Source organism: Notamacropus eugenii, chromosome 1 (assembly GCF_028372415.1).
Source record: "Notamacropus eugenii isolate mMacEug1 chromosome 1, mMacEug1.pri_v2, whole genome shotgun sequence".
NCBI classification, from domain to species: Eukaryota; Metazoa; Chordata; class Mammalia; order Diprotodontia; family Macropodidae; genus Notamacropus; species Notamacropus eugenii.
This window is the reverse complement of record NC_092872.1, coordinates 651,206,549-651,225,473: the sequence shown is the minus strand read 5'-3', so window position 1 is coordinate 651,225,473 and position 18,925 is coordinate 651,206,549. Positions and strand designations below refer to the sequence as shown.

General features: G+C 37.0%; 1 protein-coding gene across 1 annotated transcript in view; it reads right to left on the bottom strand.

The window, feature by feature from the left end:
• Positions 1–18,595, bottom strand: part of RTN4 (reticulon 4) — a 144,777-nt gene extending 126,182 nt beyond the window's left edge. Inside the window, exon 1 of the mRNA XM_072635550.1 lies at positions 18,454–18,595. The gene's annotated coding sequence lies outside the window, so the exon portion shown is untranslated. The remainder of the gene's footprint in view (positions 1–18,453) is intronic.
• Between the last annotated feature and the right edge of the window lie 330 nt (positions 18,596–18,925).

The window sequence follows — 18,925 nt, the reverse complement described above, 5'->3', positions numbered from 1 at the left end:
AATTTACCAAACCAGCTTCTGGAAGAAAGGCACTCAGTTAAAACTGTGCCGATATATTTGTTTACTTTGAATTTAACTTTTTTCAATTAATAAGTATTTATTTCCTGTCTCTTCTACCTCCTCAACTGAAAAAAAGAAAAACAAAACCTTTGTTTTGTAACAAATGTGCATGGTCAATATGCTAACATATTTATATGTTAAATTTCTGGGATCTCATTTGATTTCTGGGGATTCTTGCTGGGCTCACGTACTAATGAAAATTTATTACGTCCTACAATAATATTCAAAGCCACTGAGTAACTAAGAAATATGTAACACACACAGTACTTTCATACTTCAAGTTTAGGTGGTTTTGTTGGGATGTGTATTCCTTCCACAACCTGTAGCCACACTGCTAATGAGCCACTCTGAAGTGGTCTGGGCTGGTCCTTGGACACATACATGAATCACCAGGTTCCCACTCAATTTAATTGGACAGAACCTTCCAGAGCTTAACTCTGCTGAAAGAATCTTCCCGAACCAAGGGCTAGCACTAGGCCATGATAAGGCATCAGAGAACTTCTGTAGAGGAACATATGCGATCCCTTCTACAAAATGTGGTGGGATCTGAAAATTCCCACTCTAGCCTTATCACTGGTCCCTCTTCTATCTCAGTAAGTCACATTGTTATGACTCTGCTATCATACCATTCACATGCATCAGCGTAGTTGTGGAAATTTCCAGTGATTACATGAAGTAAATTAACAGCTGATTACAAAATAAAGGACAAGGAAAAACCAGTGTGGAAACTGAAAACAATGTTTTGTGGTTGCAGCAAAATCATTACTCTTAAAACCTAAATAGTTTAAAAAAATAGATCATTATCAATCAATTAATCAACAAATATTTATTAAGCACCTATCAGGTGCCACTTACTCCATATCTCTGGAGAAGACAATGACAGAAGGCACAGTCTTTGCCTTCAAGGAATTTATATTCTAACAGGGAATACATGTACATATAGAAATATGTACAGAATATTTATAAAATAACTGCTAAGTATATGAAACATACAAGGTATGTTTTGGCAGCAAGGTGGTGAATGGAAAGCTCACTAGACCTGGAGTCGGGAAAATCTGAGTTCAAATCCTGCTGAAGACACTTGCTAGTTGTGTGACCCTGGGCATATAACTTAACCAATCTGTGTTTTAAGATAAAATTCTTCATCTCAAAAATAAAGATAATAATAGCACCCATCTTCCAGGATTATTGTGAGGATTAAATGAGATAATATTGTTAAAGTAGAGTTATAAAAAAAACTAGATATTATTTAATTGCTTTTAGTTTTCTTTATAGGACTCTTCAGCATCCAAGTGCTATTGCACATTAAACCTTGTGTACGTTTTTGTGGAGTCAGTAGATGGAAAGTTGATTCACTGTCCACAATTCAGAATGTAATGGTACTTCTGTCTAAAACAGCTCTTAGAAACATTAGTTGTGAAATAAACCTCATTCGATTGTCTTAAAGAATGGGTCTCACCTCTATTGTGGATGTGTTCCTGAAAAATGTATGAGTAAATTGAATTTTGACAAATGGGATTATTTTAAATGTTCTAGTGGAACTTGCTATTTAAAGGACTTTTTATAGTAAGTCCTCTTGTGTAGTTAATTTACCTGTTCCTTTAAAATGGGATTTTCACCTATTGAGTTTGCCTAAAATGGAGCTTCATTCCATTTCCCTTCTTACTAGCAATGCTCATTAAGAAATATCAAACAGCTTTTAGAAATAAATACTGCTCCCTTCAAACAAGCTTTATTCCACCTCCTGTGGTGTAATCATTTAACTTACTTGCACAATTCTCTGATCCACCAATGGAATTGTTCCTCTCCTTAACCCTACCCTGACATGAAGCAATAGAGTAACAAGCTTTGGGGAAACACAGGAGAGGAAATAATTTGTTTGATTAAAATGAGGGAAAATTGCTCTGCCAAAAATGGAAGCTACAAATTTGGAAATTCCTTTCTATGATGAAACATAGATACTAAAAGCCTTCAAGGAATCATGTATGCCAGCTGTAACCCAAACCCAAACCTCTGTTTATACAGAATCAGTGTTTGTATTCCAAACTGTCTATGTTTCTTTATTTCCTATTTCCACCTTTTCTTCATTTCCCTTCCTACGCCTAGTCTCGTCCTTTTGTATCTTATTTGCCTTCTCTCCCTGCACATTCTCCCATACTGCCCCTGTGCCAAAAATAGACTTGACTGTTTTCAAACATTGTTCCCCCTGAAGCTGGTCTTTGTGAAGCCAGTCAGCGATAACCCTCTATGCAAAGCAGAAGGGAGGAGAGGGACAGACAAGCACTTTTGGCCTGGTACAGAGGTTCTCAATAATATTTCCTGAATGAATTAGAACTAAACCTAACTCTAAATGTTTTTTTATCCACAGAATTGTCCTCCTTTCTCTTTAAACTTCCTATCTTAGAGATTTATTTAAAAAGAACCTGTCACCTTCTCTCCCATTTGTTTACCCCTAATAGTCAATGAATTCAAATATCCATTCAAAAATTAATTTTTTAAAGTATGAGTTACATAGCCACACATCCATAAATACACGAGTAGACTCTGTCCCTTTAATAGTATTTCTGTAGTGACCCTTTCATCTTACCTTCATTTTCTGAAAATTTCTTTTCTTTAAAGCTCACAATTCAATTTTTTTTGCAAAGAAGTTAAGAAATTCCACTGCTTTTTCCCAATTTCAAGGCTCTGCAATGGGCATGATATATGGCTAACAAAGTATTTTTTGCATAACTGACATATAAAATAAGAAATAAGGTAGAAGTTCAACATACAAATGAGAGTGTCCTGGGTCCATAACTACTTCACCCAGTATCAGCCAAGAAAACAAAAATAAGACCCCTGCTTGTGATTATATTGATATAGATTGTTAATTCATTCATCTCCTATAGGAAAAGTGCTGATTAATTGTAAAATGGAGTCAGTTTCTATTCTCTTTGGTTCTATTTTACTCCTCAGTCTTCCCTTAAGCAGTAGAAACTAGCATTTTTTAGTGATTTATACATATTTTTTAGTGATTTATACATATTATCACATTTTCAACGTGATTCAAACATATTATCACAATAACTCTCTGAGGTAGGTGTTCTTACTATTATCCTCCTTTTAAAGATGATTTACCTATGTCCATCTTCATGATGATCACCAAATTCAGCTGTGCAGTAACTCATTTTAAACTTCACTGAAAGGACAGATTACATTGTTTCCCATTCCCTTCCATTTGCGTGAAATATAGACTCTGAACTATACAGAGTGTAAGTTTCTTGAAGGCAGAGAATGTTTCATTCAAATGCTTGACTATTTCATCTTCTGTTTTTATAGCCTCATTATTTAACATAATTTCTTGCACATAATGGGTACCTAATAAATGTTGGGTAAATTACACGGCACATAAGGTACTCGTTAATTTAGGAGTCTCTTTGGATTAGGTCAAGTGCCTCAGGAAAAATATATTTCTAAAAATGTAACTAGTAATTATAATGATGATGATGGTAGCTCACATTTGTAGCACAATTTAAGGTTTGCAAAGCATTTTACAGATATTATCTCATTTGATCAAATGGTAGTTTACTATTTCTGCAGAGATTTTTTTCACAAACCCAGAGATCAGTGGGCCTAAAAATTGATAAGTGTTAACTCTTGCCCCAAAGTCAAGAGGGTCAAACTTAATGTAGAAACAAAAAATCCAATTTAACACCTAGTTGTCCATGTCCTTTCCCCCTCTTAAACTGACAATTCCACAAGAACTTTTACTGGCATGATGGATGGTAAAAGGGAAGTAGGGTTTGGAGTTGGTGGTTGTGTAATTGGGTGGAAGGTAGAGAAGAAAGCTATCCACGCTTCCGTAAATACCCAAGGAAATAGTGGACATATTCTGTAGACTTACTTTTAAAGTATACGCTACATTCTCTTCTCCCTAACAGCTCTTTCATCCAACTCGCTGCCCACTCTCTCCCCTTTTCTTTTCCCTTTACCATCCCTCTCATGGAGAAAAAAAAAGGTCTTAGCTCTTCTAGTCTGAGAAATTCTGTCCTGTCCATTTCACTGTTCAGGGTCATAGGATTTAGAGATAGGCAGTCCTTTCTGGGTTATCTAGTCCAGTGGTCTCATTTTACAGATGGGTCTTTGGCCTCACATGATATTAAGTATGATGGAACATAAAACATATCACTTTCCTAAATATTGCTGACTAATGGACATCAAATATAGGTTATAGGACAAAAGTATCACAGAGCCTCAGACAAAAAAAAGACATTTTATAATTATTTGGAAGGCAGCTAGTACAGTGGGGGAAATGGTGGTTTTGGCAGCCGGTATCCATATTCAGTTCCCAGAGTCATGTGACCTAAGGCAAGTTATGTGGCCTCTAAAATGAGGGTATGCAACTAGATGACCTCTAAGTCTCCTTGCTCATCACAGTCAAGGTAGAATATGTTTAAACAAAAACAAACAAGGTAAGGAATGTCTATTGTCCATCAACAGGTGCATTTTGTCACGCTGTTTCTCTGTGGTCTGTGAGACTACACTCCCTTTTTATTTATGTGTGATTCTGTCTCTGGTTTCCTTTATCTGCCACCATGTACCTATTTCATGATTCCCTACCTTGAGTTCCAAGTTAGCCTCCTAAACTTCCATCTTCCACTGTCTTACACGTGTCCACAGAATGACAGAGAGAGGGAAGAAAGAACTCATAGATTCAGAGAACCAGAAGGGATCCAATGATCATTTAAGTCTACCCTTTCATTTTAAAGATGTGGAAACTGAGGCCTAGGTCAAGTCAACAAACATTAAAGAAGCACCTACTATGTGCTAAGCACTGTGCTAAGCAAAAAACAGTCACTGCTCTCAAGGCTTTCACTATCTAATGGGGAACTCAACACACCAACAACTATGTAGGATTGTAGCTGGGCTTTGCACATGTCTGGCTCACCCAAGCTGGAGGAACCCATGTGGGAGAGAGTAGAAACTTCCTTCTGAGAGAAAGCTTCTGTGTTCCCTTGCCCTGTGGGTGGAAGCAAACTCTTTCCTTTGGCTACAGAGGCAGAACAGGCTGTCTTTAAAAGTACCAGAATGGGACAGTCTTGCTCTCTTTCCATCTGCATCCAATGGTAAAGGTCTTATTCATGTACCACAGGATGATCATCATGCACTAAGCTGAGTGTGGAGAAAACATCCATCTTCCTCTGGCCACTTTAAGGCTTGATGTCTTGAGAAACAGGTTTAGGGTTTAGGGCAGTTTCATTTGTCCTTATGATTTCTAGGTACAGGAGTACCTGGACTCAGGAGCTCAAATCATGGTAACTTTGAAGCCAGGATTCCAAGCAAGATGTTGTTATGGGTTCAGCAAGGAAACCCTGAGAAACCAGATTGCTGGAACATGGGCTCAGGGGGGCTTTGAACCTGAACTCTGTGAGACTGATGTTATATAGAAGTTAGGTTAGGGCTATGATTCCCTTCCCCTCCTCTCCCCAGAGATTGAACTATAAGGGAGATTATATATGGTATGTTGGTATAGGAGGGATTATACCTCCCCAGATATTGGGGGGGGGGGGGGTTGTCAGATTGTTCCTTTTATACCTTTGAAGCAAATCTTTCTTTTTAAAAGCTAATCTGACTGTTAATAGTTAAGTAGAACTGGGATGCAGAGGACCCTCTAAAATTGGGAGAATACAATCAATGGGGGCTTGAGCCAATGGCAGAAGCTTGGGTTTGAACTAAGTTGTTCTGACTTTATATCCATTGCTTCTGCCATCAGTCTCTCAAGTAATCAATTAAATAACATTTTCCTGAGGTGGTGGGGCTTGCCCAAGGCCTCACAACTAGTTAATGGCGGAGCTGAAACTTGCACCTAGGTCTCTGGACTCAGTGCTCTTTCCACTGCATCACATTTGGGATTAATGTCTTTTTAGCTAAGGTTCTCAAAATACATCATAAATGCCAACAGTTACAAAAAAAGAAGAAAATGTTAACTCTCCCCAAGCAATGTTTGAATATGTAGAAAATAAAGGAAAAATTTTTTTCCTGATTATTCTGCATCTGAACTAGAAATCCTATACTGAAACCAACAAATACCAGTCCCAGTAAGCACACACTACTTATATATGCATTTCATGTACAGAAGTACAAAAATACACACTATGGTTTAAGAAGGGTATACTTCTCAACAAGTGTTTAGGATTTCCTTCAGAAGGGGATTAGAACTTGTTATAATTTTAGCAGCCTCTCTCTGACATGTCCCTGACGTCATCCAACATTTTTAAAAATTGGTCATAAGGATCATATAGACCCTAGTTTTGTTCATTTGATTAGTTCTATTAAAGCATATTCTGTCATTACTTTCATTTTCAAAGTAGATATACTGTATTTCATCTCTTACTATGGATGAAACATTGCACTTAAAAAAATTCACCCTAGAAAGACTTCTTCATCGAGAAATTGTCCCACTAGCTATGTGACATTGGGCAAATCACTTAATTTCTCTTAACCTCAGCTTCTTCAACTGTAAAATGGGGATATTAATAGCATCTACCTCCCAGGGTTGTTGTGAGGATCAAATGAGATAATGTTTAGTGTTAATAATTAAATTAAATTAAAATTAAAATCAATTAGTAATTAAATAAACATTTAGCACAGTGTCTGTCTGGCACATAGTAGGTTCCATATAAATGCTAGTTATTATTATTGCCACAGTTGTTGCTGTTATATAAGCCAATATAAAGCTAGTAAATGAAGCAATGTTGCCTGGACTACAAAAATGTGTTACAAAGCAATACAACTAAACTGAAGAAGGAAGGCATGAATACATTTTAAACATACAAGGGGGATGATCAGGATAATTCATATCTACCTAGCTAAAAATATTATAAAGAAGATCTTTAGATTTAAACTTCACCATTTTTCTTGTCAGTTCTTCTCTCTTATCCTGCAAAAATATGAAACTCACTGTTCAAATAATTATCTTGCTCCATAGTAACTACATATACACTAATCTAACTACATATACACTAATCTAGAGGCAAGTATCTGATTCTAAACCACAGTCACACAACAACTTTCATTCCTAGGATCACAGATTTAAAGGGGCAAGAAATATTAGAGGTCATGTAATTGAACCCCCTCATTTTATAGATGAGGAACCTGAGGCAAATAAACATAGGCTAAGTGACTTGCCCAGGGTCATACAACAAGTGTCTGGTATGAGATCTGAGCCTCGGTCTTCTCAACTCCAACCATATTGTCTCTCAAAGTTCCCTACTAGCTCTAGACTTATGACTGTGTGATCATATTCTTGAAGAGTCCCTTACAGCCCTGAAATTTCATGATTATATGAATTTTGTTTTCCATTTACTAGAGAAGAGTGACTTGGAAATTGTTTTTTACAGATTAAGAAAACTAAGGTTGGGAGTGTCTGTGTCTTGCTTAATTAAGGTCATAAAATTAGTGAGTTGGAAACTTAAAACTAGAACTCAAGTCCCATGACTCCTAGTCTAACACTATGCCCTTATGATTGCTGCCTCTTTACATGGTGGTTTTAATATTCAGAATCTAAAATTCATTACATTCATTACAACCCAGAGGCTTTTACATTTCTTCCTTCCATCAGTTTTTCTAGAGTCATTAGAATGAAAACCTATATGTTTGAACCTATCTCATATACTTAAATTCTGCTTTGTATTATACTTATTTGAGTACATATCTTGCCATTTCCTCTACTAGGCTATAAGCTTCTTGAAAGGCAGGGACCAGGTCCTATTTATCTTTATATCTCTCTCAATACATAATACAATATCTTGCATACAGTGGGTGAACAATAAAATTCTATGAAATTGTATTACATTGAGTTTGGAGGATGACATACTTTTGGTTCATGGGAGGAAGGACCAGGCACCTCCTACAACCCTAGTTCATGGTCTGTGTCTCTTCACAGACTTGGAGTTGTACTGTTGGCACTTATGGTTCCATGTACTCCCAGCCCAAGGTCAATTGAAGAATTGGAAATTAGGAGGTAGAAGAGGGAAAAACAGCTGGATATGGAAAAGGAGTAGTGAGTGGTGCCAGGTTCTGCTCTTCTCCAATTAGAAGCCAGTGTGAAAGGCCTTCAACTGAACATGTTACAACCCTTAGCAAAAGATAGAACACATTTATCAGGGTACCTTTGGGCAGTTTTGTGTTTGTTTCTAACCAGAAAAAGGATCAAGGAAAGAATTATACAGTTTTAAAAATTTTCTTCTCAAAAACTCATGGGGGTTGAGGAGGAGGGATGTATATATATATTAGGAGGATTTGGGGGGTTGAACAAGATGTTATGAAAGGAAGTTTCAATGATGTTATCCTTACTACTCTTTAAAACCCTACTGCTACCAGTGAATTATGTGTAACCAATATCAAAATTAAGAGATAAATACAAGTGTTTCATCACAGAATGCTGTAGCATATTTATGGAAAATCAGCTATAAAAACCTTTTGGCTTGAAGAATATTCAAGTATAGTATTTATGCTTCTACAATGATTCCAACGATTTAGGGGAAAATTCATCAAACTTGTACAATTGTATAATCCATATTGCAAAAGTGAAAGTGTTTCTGCTAGTAAACAATTAGAAAGCTGTCTCAGATGATAAATATTTGTAGATGCCATCTGATCTTTAACCTCCTATTTCTAGCTCAAAGTTCTTGAATTCTGGTGTGCAAGGTTTTCTAACAATAGCCAACTCAAATTTATCTACTTCTTTCTTACCATTGCCTACCACTGAGGAGACATCAATCAAGATGGCTGGCAACATTCTCTGCATTTTAATATCTGCTATATTTGGGACCAAATGAATAATTGATCCTTTGGTCAAAATCACTAGGTCAGCTGCAAAAAAGACATGGAATCTGTTGTTTGGAATTTCCCAGAGTCAGAGACTCTATTCTCTCTTTCTGGTTGTCTTTGTCACTGTCACATGCTTGTACTGTAGGCCATTTGAGAGTCAACATAGACTTAAGTTTCATTCATATGCTAGTGACACACTGATTTATTTAAGAATCAACACTAGTGCTCCATGTGCCACATTTGTCTTGCTCATGTCTTAGTCACACTGATGACAAGGCTCACACATCTTAAAATACTTCCTATAAATGAACACAGACAAAACAGAATATGGCTTTAAAAAATCAGTGTCATGGGTAAAAGAAGGGGGAGACATGGCTAGACAGAAGTTTGTCTGAAAAAATCTCTGTGGAGTTGAATGGATTGCAAACTGAAGATGAGTCAACAATGTAACTAAAAAAAGCTAATTTAATCTTAGGTTTCATTAACAGAGATGTAGTATCCAGAATAAGAAAGGACTTGATCATGGTATATAGTTCTATGAACTGATCAGACCAATAGTTATGTATATTACAAAACATATACAAAAATAAACATTTAAAAAGAAGAGATAAAGATGAAATAATGGAGTTCTGGATACCATTTTAAGAAAGACAATGATGAGCTGGAGAGTGTAGAAAGGAAGGTAACTGGGATGGCAAAGGGCTCTAAGATCACGTCTTATGAGGATGAACTAAAGGAAATGAGAATGTTTATCCTAGAGAAGAGAAGACTTATGAGATCAGGATCACAGAATCTTGGTTAGAAGGGACCTCAGAGAAAGAAGGTAAGCTTTACTAGGCATTTTAGAATCTGTCAGAGATACCCTTATGGTTTTTGATTAAAGGGAGAAAGATTAGCCAACCGAATTTCCCTTATTAGCTAATGACTCGATCAGTTTCCAACTCACATTTATAGTACTTGTGAAGTGAAGGATTAAAAAATTCTCCCATTACAGTGGATAAAAGTATATAGTTTTTAGTTATGATTTTATACTATTTAACATAGAGGAGAGGCAGCATATTGAAATGGTCTCTGAACTTTTTGATCTTGAACATCTTAGCAAAAAAAAGTTTGCGTATACACACACCCACAGAGTCAATTTATCTATTGTATACATGTATTGCTGTAGAACAATTATATATGTTATAAAACATATGGAAAAATAGAAATTTAAAAAGAGATACAGGTAAAGTAATATTTGGTCTTAGAGTGACAATTTACCTATTGGAAAATGGCTCTCATTCTTATATATTTGAATCAGTTCTTGTATCTCAGATATCAGATTTCATCCTTATGATTTCACAAAATTTATCTTGCCTACAGGCACAGAGCTAGTATGTATTGGAGGCAGGATTGAACCCAGTTCACCCTGACTCCAAAGTCAGTCTTCTATCCACTATTTCAGAATATATTTGATCCTTTATAAACATCATATAAGCAGAAGTATAGGGAAGATATAGGCCTAATAAGCTAAGAACTTTCTTTTACACTGATCTCTCTTCTATGAGATATGTCTAGCATTTCCAGTGGGAAGGCAATATAATGTTGGATTTACCTGGCCCAGATGTGCTGCTTACTACCTTTGTGTCCTTAGGCAAGTCATTTAATTTTCTGTGGTCTTTAGTTTCCTCATCTTTAAAGTGAATTGGTTAGGTGACACAAGGGTTCTTAATATTTTTTGTGTCCTAGACCCATTTGATTATCTGTAGAAATATATACATACAAAGATGCATACATACATGCATACATGTGTTCTATATATACATACATATTTTAATGCATAAAGTAAAATTCATAGAGTTACAGACAAAACCAGTTATTTTGCAATACAGTTACACATTTTTAAAAAGTTCATGGACTCCAGATTTAAAACTGTTGGATGACATGGATTCTAATTTCCCTTCCAGTTCTAAATCTTTGCTATGATCTCTCAAAGTGCCATCACTCCAGGTACTACTTGGGATGGGGAACCAAAGCTCAGCTGTTCTTTCTAAGGAAGCAAAGACAGCACAAAGGATGAATTTTCCTTTCTTCCTAACAAATCCTTCATTTCTCACTCTTATCTCAGGTCATATAAATTTTGACTTTTGTCCTATTTGGAGCTCCTTGCTCTTGCCCAACCTTTGTTCTAGTCAACCTTTTACAGAAACACTTTCCTCTGCTCTTTACAGGATTTACTGCTGCTGCAACTCCCTCTCCCTTTTTCACCTTGGCTCCTCAGTGACCCTTAGTTGCCATCACATTCCAAAGGAACAGCATTACTTCCTTAAACACATCAAGCCCTCAAGAACTTTAATCTGGATTCTCCTCTCCAAACTGGTTACTCTGTGAGTCATTCAGACCCACAGAGATTCATCTGCCATTTGTTGCAACTTGTCTCCCCATTTCAGTGTTGTGCTACGGTTGCATCAGCTGGGACAGGGTGGGGCAGTGGAAAGAAGCCTTTGGAATCAGAGGATTCCACTGGGCTCAAAGTTCTAACATAGTGCTCAACCTCAGTTTCCTTAGCCTTAAAATGGGGGCAGATACTTGCACTACTTACCTCGTAATAAACACACCTCATAAAGCACATAGATGTAAGCCACTAGCATTTGGGTAGTGACAGCTCTCTGGCTAGGGATTTTGATTCTGCCATTAACTAAATTGAAATTATTTCCTTCTTACCTTGTAGTGGCTGAACTGGCACCATTAAGACTTGGCCAAAAGTCTTATTTTTTTCCCCAAATATCTTCTGATAACTGCTTATTTAAGGTGCTTTATGAATCAAATTTGTCATAGCGTTTTCAAAGTGGGAGAGCTATAAATTGTGAAACTTTAGTGTTATCAAAAGTGGTAGCTTCTCTAGATATTTGTGAAGCCTGAGTAAGCTTCTCCATTAAAATACTAAAGAAATTAAAATTAATGTTGTTGTTGTTTGTCCTTTCTTTGAGAAGAAGACCGATGACATCATGGGGTGATGTCTTGACTTGCCAATTAATTGGGTTTAAGTGAGTCAGAGTTGCACAAAGTCATAGGCCTCAGTCTCTCTCATTGAAATCCAGTGGCAGGACAAAAAGTCAAAATGACTAGCTATGGCCCAGGATTCAGTGGATGACCTTGGTGTCTTATATGTCTGACCAAGCTCCAAGCACTCCACAATACCTGTGTCATCTACTTTCATGCCATTGGAACAAATTGTGCTCATCTATCCATTCTGCTGAGGTAGTCTTTCCATGCTGGGGACAGACATCCCCTTACCTCACTGATGGGTTTGAGACCTGTCAGTTATCTTCAACCTCGTTTAGCCCATCTGATGAAACAGTTTTACTGAGGTGTGGCTGCTGTGCATGCTACAGCTTCTTGGAGCCACGGTGAGAGATGTGGGACAGGTAAATGCAAAAGGTGGATGAGAAGTCTCAAAAAGGGCTCAGCAAGCCCTCATACCAGAGGTGCTAATCCTCCCTGAATATACTATACAAAGTTTGCAAAGTCCAGCAAAGTTTTCTCTGTGGCATTTATGACTTAAAGTTAATATTAACAAAAGAAGGAAACGAGCATTTATTAAGCATCTACTACATGCTAGTCACTATAAAAAGAGCTTTATAAATATCTCATTTTATCTTTACAATAACCCTAGGAAGTAGGTACTATTACTAATTCTAATTTTACACTTAAGGAAACTGAAACAGTGATTTAAGTGACTTGCCCAAGGTCACACAGCTACTAAGTCTCTGAGATAGAATTTGAACTTAGGTCTTCCTGACTGCAGGTCCCGAGCTCTATCCATTGTACCACCTAGCTGCCTAGGTACCCATAAAGTAAGGAATATATTGAAAACCAGAGCACCTAAATGAATGGGGAAAAAATAAATCCACCATCAAACATGTAATATGTATCAGAAACCATGCTAAGCACTGAAATACAAGGATTCAAATATAGAGAGAAAGATAGTCTAGCCTCAACGAGCATAGATTCTAATAAGGGAAATAATATACAAAAAGGAATGGTGGCCAGGGAGGGGTATTTTGGTCCTAAAAATTACTGGGATGGTGAGTAAGGACCATAGAGGGCATAAATGGATGTATCCTATCCAGGAACAATGGTAGAGCTGATTTAATCATAGCTCATTGTTCCACAAATAGAGAGATGAGAAGGGGAGGAAAGAATTTATGCCAAGTTATAAAATAGTTGAAAGTGAAGGGAATGATGGGAGAGTGGAGAGTGAAGGGATTCAGGGGCTTGCTTTCCTGAAATAATGGTCTGGGAGAGGCAGTGATCAGTCAGGACCAAATAGGTCCCAAGTTTCTCCAAAGAATCAAGGAGATTTGTGTGGAAGAGACAGAGAACAGGGAATTCAAATTCACTGAATCTATCAAACTTTTAATTTAAAATAACAACTAATATACTAATATACTATAATTAAAGTCTGTAGCAACAGAGCATAAGCTCTGGCATGCCCTACCAAGTTGAAAGGCCTTAAGTATAGGACTGACAAAATAGACCATAGTATTGATGTGTCATGGGAAGACCAGTCCAGCAAAGGGAAAAGAGGTTCATTTCCACTAAGATATCTACCAAGTGATTGACTTTTTGACCACACATGAAACAAAAATGTTTAATGGCCAGAAGTCTCTTCAGTCCCTCCCTTTGTCCTCAGTGGAAGAGGCAGTGTGATGAAAAGGAGGTAGACAGTGCTTAGACTACATAAACATGAACTTAACCGCTTATAATTTCAATTCACCATCTTTGTCCCAGAGCCAATAAACTGACATGCTCCTGGAGGAAATAAACCACATCTCTAGTGATGTTCTTGATTTAAATGAAACCAAAAGAAATAGATAAATGGAGGGTCACAAATAAAGAGATGAGGGTGTTGGCTTCACCATCTGCCCAAAGGCAATAGGAAACATAATTTCATAGAGTATTTGGTCACCTTGCCTTAAAGTGTCTATGATGAACCTCAGTAAATAAATTATTACGGAAGTGATTGCAACCTACTCTTAAACATTCATTGCTGAGAACAGAATCACAACTAAATGGAGAAATATAAATTAAAGGAGATGGTGATGTCAGTTCCATCATGTGCCCAAAGGCAACAGAAAAATCATTTCATGTAATACTTGGTCACCTTGCCAGGTGTTTATGATGTGTTTACGTGTTTATGATAAGCAAAAGTAAACAGACCACCAAAGATATAATTGCGGAGAATGAAGAAACTGAGGTTTATGGAAAACTTGATAAAATCTTCCAAATTAGGTCCACATGTACTTTGATACTCAGAGACTTTAATAAAAATGCAGATGAAAGGAAGAACTGTAAAAATTATGTGGAAAAATATTCAAAACAAAAAAAATGAGAGGTCAAAGACTTTTAGACACTTCAGAAACTTTACATACACATTATGAATAGCTCCTAGTGTATTGGGTTTATTCTACTGATGCTTCTGTCACTTTTATCATCACTATATTTCACAATAGATCCTCAAATAGAATTTTCTATTGTATCAAATAAATATAATGAAGCAAAACAAATGAATATACTGTCGATTATTAAAATTGAATGCCTGACTCTGTACCACTACCTCTCTGATCAGAGGCAAGAGACTTACTTCACGATTAGTTACTAAGTTAATCAGAGTTCTGAAGTTTCTCAGTGTTGTTTACCTCAACATTATTGTGGTCATTGTATAAAATTATTCTCCTGGTTTTGCTTACTTCCCTCTGCATCAGTTCATACTAGGTCTTCTCAACTTTTTCTGAAGTCTTCATATTTGTCATTTCTTATGGTGCAATTATTGAATACTTTCTTCAAAAAGGGTTTTGGAAGACACAACTTAGCAACTATCAAAAGGCATCATTAAAAATGAAATTAACTAAGTCTTACTTAAGATAGAAATGGCATGCTATAAGTATAGCTGACATGGGATAATAGATTTAGAGCTAGAGGAAGTTTTAGATGCTATCTAGTTTGACTCATTAGAATGTGAGCTCATTGAGGTCAGAGATGGTCTTTTGTCTCTTCTCATATTTCCAGTGCTTAGTACAATGCCTGGAACACTTAATAAAAGGCACTTAATAAAAGCTGATTGACCTCATTATACAAATGAGGAACAGAGGACCCAGTTTATGGGCATCTAGATGAAGAGAGGCTGAGTGACTTGCCTAGGGTCACTAATGTAATAAGTAACAAAGCTGAGATTCAGACCTAGGATCTCTGAATCAAAATCCACCATGCATTCCACCATACCACTGCCACCTTGCCTCTTTGTTGAAATCACTGCCATCTTTTCAATCAAATCATCAGCTGGCTAGAGCAAAGGTCAAAGTAAACAGCAAATTAGAAGGAAGAAAAAATATAAAACTGTACAACTATACCAGTTCCAACTTAGTCTGATTAAAAATGTCAACTCAAAAAAATCCCCCCAAAATGAAGAAAAGTAAGACATTATTGACATTATCTATTTCCTAATAGAGTTGAACAAACATGAAAATAGTCCTCATGACAAGGAGGATAAAAGAGCTCAGGAACCATTTGCATTCAGCAAACTCTTAATTCTCTTGTTGAGCTGAAAGACATGGGAGCCAAAGGCAGTATAAGTTTATCTCAATAGCAAAAATCCGTGTAGGAGGAGGGTAGAAGACTAGCAACAGTATTTGCCTTGCAAAACATTAAAAAAAACACACAAGGGAAAAATTACCCAATAAAGATTACATGTGGATGAAATTGGGAAGAGGATGAAAAGAACCTATCCGTAGATGTTTTATGATTCATGACATGTTGCAGGAAAAGGTCTAGACTCAAATTACAATGCTGCCTCATTCGTCTGATGACCTTGAACAAATAAGTCAGTGATTCTCTCTGAGTCTTGGATCTCTTAACTGTAAAATGGGAATAATACTGATTAAACCACCTATCTCAAAAGGTTGTTGTAAGCTATCAAGTACAATGTAAACGCGCACTATAATTACTCATAATGATTTCTTTTCATTGGCAGTGATAATGAAAACAGCATTTTGAATCTACTACCTCTAACCTTGATGTTCTACAGGAACAAGCTCTAATGGCACTTAAGAAGATCAAATCAGGAAGTGGGCTGGATTTGATCCAGTCTGGAGGTGACATCATTTTAAAGATGTTTAGTGATTCTCAAGAAAATCTCAGAAGGAAAGACTTCAATAGAATAATCTCAAGGCTTTGTGTTCTGGCAAAAAAGAAGAAAAAAATTGAGACTGAAGAAATATCAACAACTATCAGTCATATTCTGCTTTTTGTATCCCTTTAAAGTATTTATGAAAATGGCCTATGCTCATAATCGAGTATCTTTCATGAAAACATGAGTAGAGAAGAGATGGGCAATTAAAATGTACTATAAACTAAAAACTCTTCAACAAGCACAAACATTTCCATAACCCAAGGCCAGAAAACGAGGATTATAATAAAATCATGAATCTATTCCATAAAGCATGCTCCTTTCAAATACATTATATTTCTATGGTAGCACCAACAGTGTCTATGTGCTGTCGATTTGTCCATGATCTCTTCTGTCCCTTCATCTCCACTGTATATTTTCTAAATATTGCATGACACTTTCTTCTTTCTTCTCTACTTTTTTCTTGTATCATTATCCTTATTCCTCCCACCAACTCATCCCAAATAAGAGCTCTCCCTTATAAAAACAAAACATAGTTTAGCAAAACACATTTGTGTTATAATGGTTGTATCTTTGAAAGTGTTTTATTCTGCATTTAGAGTAGTACTCCAATTTGCTATAGCGGGCCACATCTTTATGGTCACACAAATGACTGAGCGATGGAGAAAATATAAGATAACATTATACCAATTGTTGATTTTTTTAAAAAGCACTTGACTTGCAAAATGAATCCCTAGTGCTCTCTCCCTAGACACGAGGTATCTCCCACGTGATCATCGAAATCCTACAAGAATCTGTGACAGATGCAACAAAACTTTAATCTGTATCCCACTCCAAACTGGTTAATCCATGAGTCACTCAAATCCAAGGGGATTCACTGACTGTTTGCTATACTTGTCCCACCAATGCAGCATTATGTTACTATCACATTAGCCAAAGCAGCAGGATGTGATGAAAGCACTTGAAATCAGGAGACCCGGATTTTTAGTCCTAACACTGTGTTGAACTCTAATCCGTAAAATGGGGTTATAGATACATATACTATCTACCTCACAAAGTGGTTGAAAGGAAAGTATTTCATTTCAAAAGGCATACTGATAAGCTAAGGAGCTCAGTAGCAGGACCATGATATGAGTGAAGGGTCCCAAAGTTTATGCCAAAAAGACCACTGATTTGCAAATCAATAGATTTGGGTTCAAATACTACCTTTGTTGCTTCCCATAGTCTAGCATGGGATCAATCAATGCCTTTTTGTGGACAATGAGGGAACGCAAGAGGGGGGAAAAGGCCTAGAGGCAGAATCTAGGCATGAGGCATCTCCAGAGAATACCCATGACTCATTTTTATTAAATACAACATATTCTGGTTTTTCTAACTAAGAATAAATATACTTATTCTATTCTGTTTTATGTTCTGTCAGATTTGTAGGCTGTTATCGTTCATTCATTTAGCAAATGTTTATTAAGCACTTACTATGTACAAATCCCTGCACTATGCACTGGAAGAGACAGTTTCAGTAAGGCATGGTCCCTGCCTTCAGGGAGGTGGTAGTCTATTGTGGTACAAAAACCCATAACATTAATAAGTACATTTCTACAATGCCTCCATGTTTACAAAGTGCTTTCCTCATGATAGCCTTGTGAAGTTGCTAGTGGAAGTATCATTATTGTCATTTTCTAGATGGTTATGTAATGAGATAAATCACTTACATACAGTCACAGTTAGGAAATCCTAGTGCTGAATTCCTGACTCTTCACTATTCCAGGGGCAGTTAGGTGGTGCAGTGGATAGAGCACCAGTGCAGAAGTCAAGAGGACCTGAGTTCAAATATTGCCAGTATGTAAGAGGAAAATGGGGGGAAATAATCTCCATTGGACCTGAAATGGGGTACCCAAATGAAAGGCCAAGAAAGGGTAAAATCTGAACATTGGGATTTATTTTTCCTCTTAAATTCCAGTATTTATCCAATGACAACTTACAAAAGAAGACCAACCACTACTTCCCCCACAAATGATCTTATTTTATATTACAAATATAGACTCATGAGCTAAAACACATGATGCATCTCTTAGGCTAATACTTTTCCAAAGAGAATTCTTTTCTTCCTCAGTCTCATTCTAGGCCCTGTGAGAGCCACAATTTCAAAAAGATGTGGGCCCTGTCTGGTCTACTGAAGAAGAATAACCTTTTTTTTTTTCATTTTTGTTTTTCTGTTCCAGGTCCAGTATGATTTAATATGTGCTGGACTTCACAAAATAGGGATTAAATCTCATGGCAAATACAGGAATACCTTTGATTGACAAGAGTATATATTTGTGACTGGATAGGATAAAAAATTTGATGGACTTTTTTTTTTTTAATTTGAACAACAGGGACTAGTAAAGGGCTGATATTTATAGAATGAGGTCACATACTTGAGGCTGAGTAGATGCAAAAGTGCTCAGAGATGTCAGTCAGGCTCAGAGCACAGATAAAGAGAGCACCAGCTGATCAGTCAGGCATTCTTAACACAGCCGTCTTTCTGGATTTTTTGGGAGCATCAGGAATGCTGATTCCCTAGAACAAACAAGGATCCCAAAGACCAAATTACTCACTCTTTGCCAATTAGGCTTTCAAAAATATAAATCATTTAGGCATTGGAGAATGACTCAGGGGAAAAAAACACATGTATATGCAGAAAGAGAGGGAGGGAGAGAGGGAGAGGGAGAGGGAGAGGGAGAGAGGGAGAGAGAGAGAGAGAGAGAGAGAGAGAGAGAGAGAGAGAGAGAGAGAGAGAGAGAGAGAGAGAGAGAGAGAGGGAGAGAGGGAGAGAGGGAGAGAGGGAGAGAGGGAGAGAGGGAGAGAGGGAGAGAGGGAGAGAGGGAGAGAGGGAGAGAGGGAGAGAGG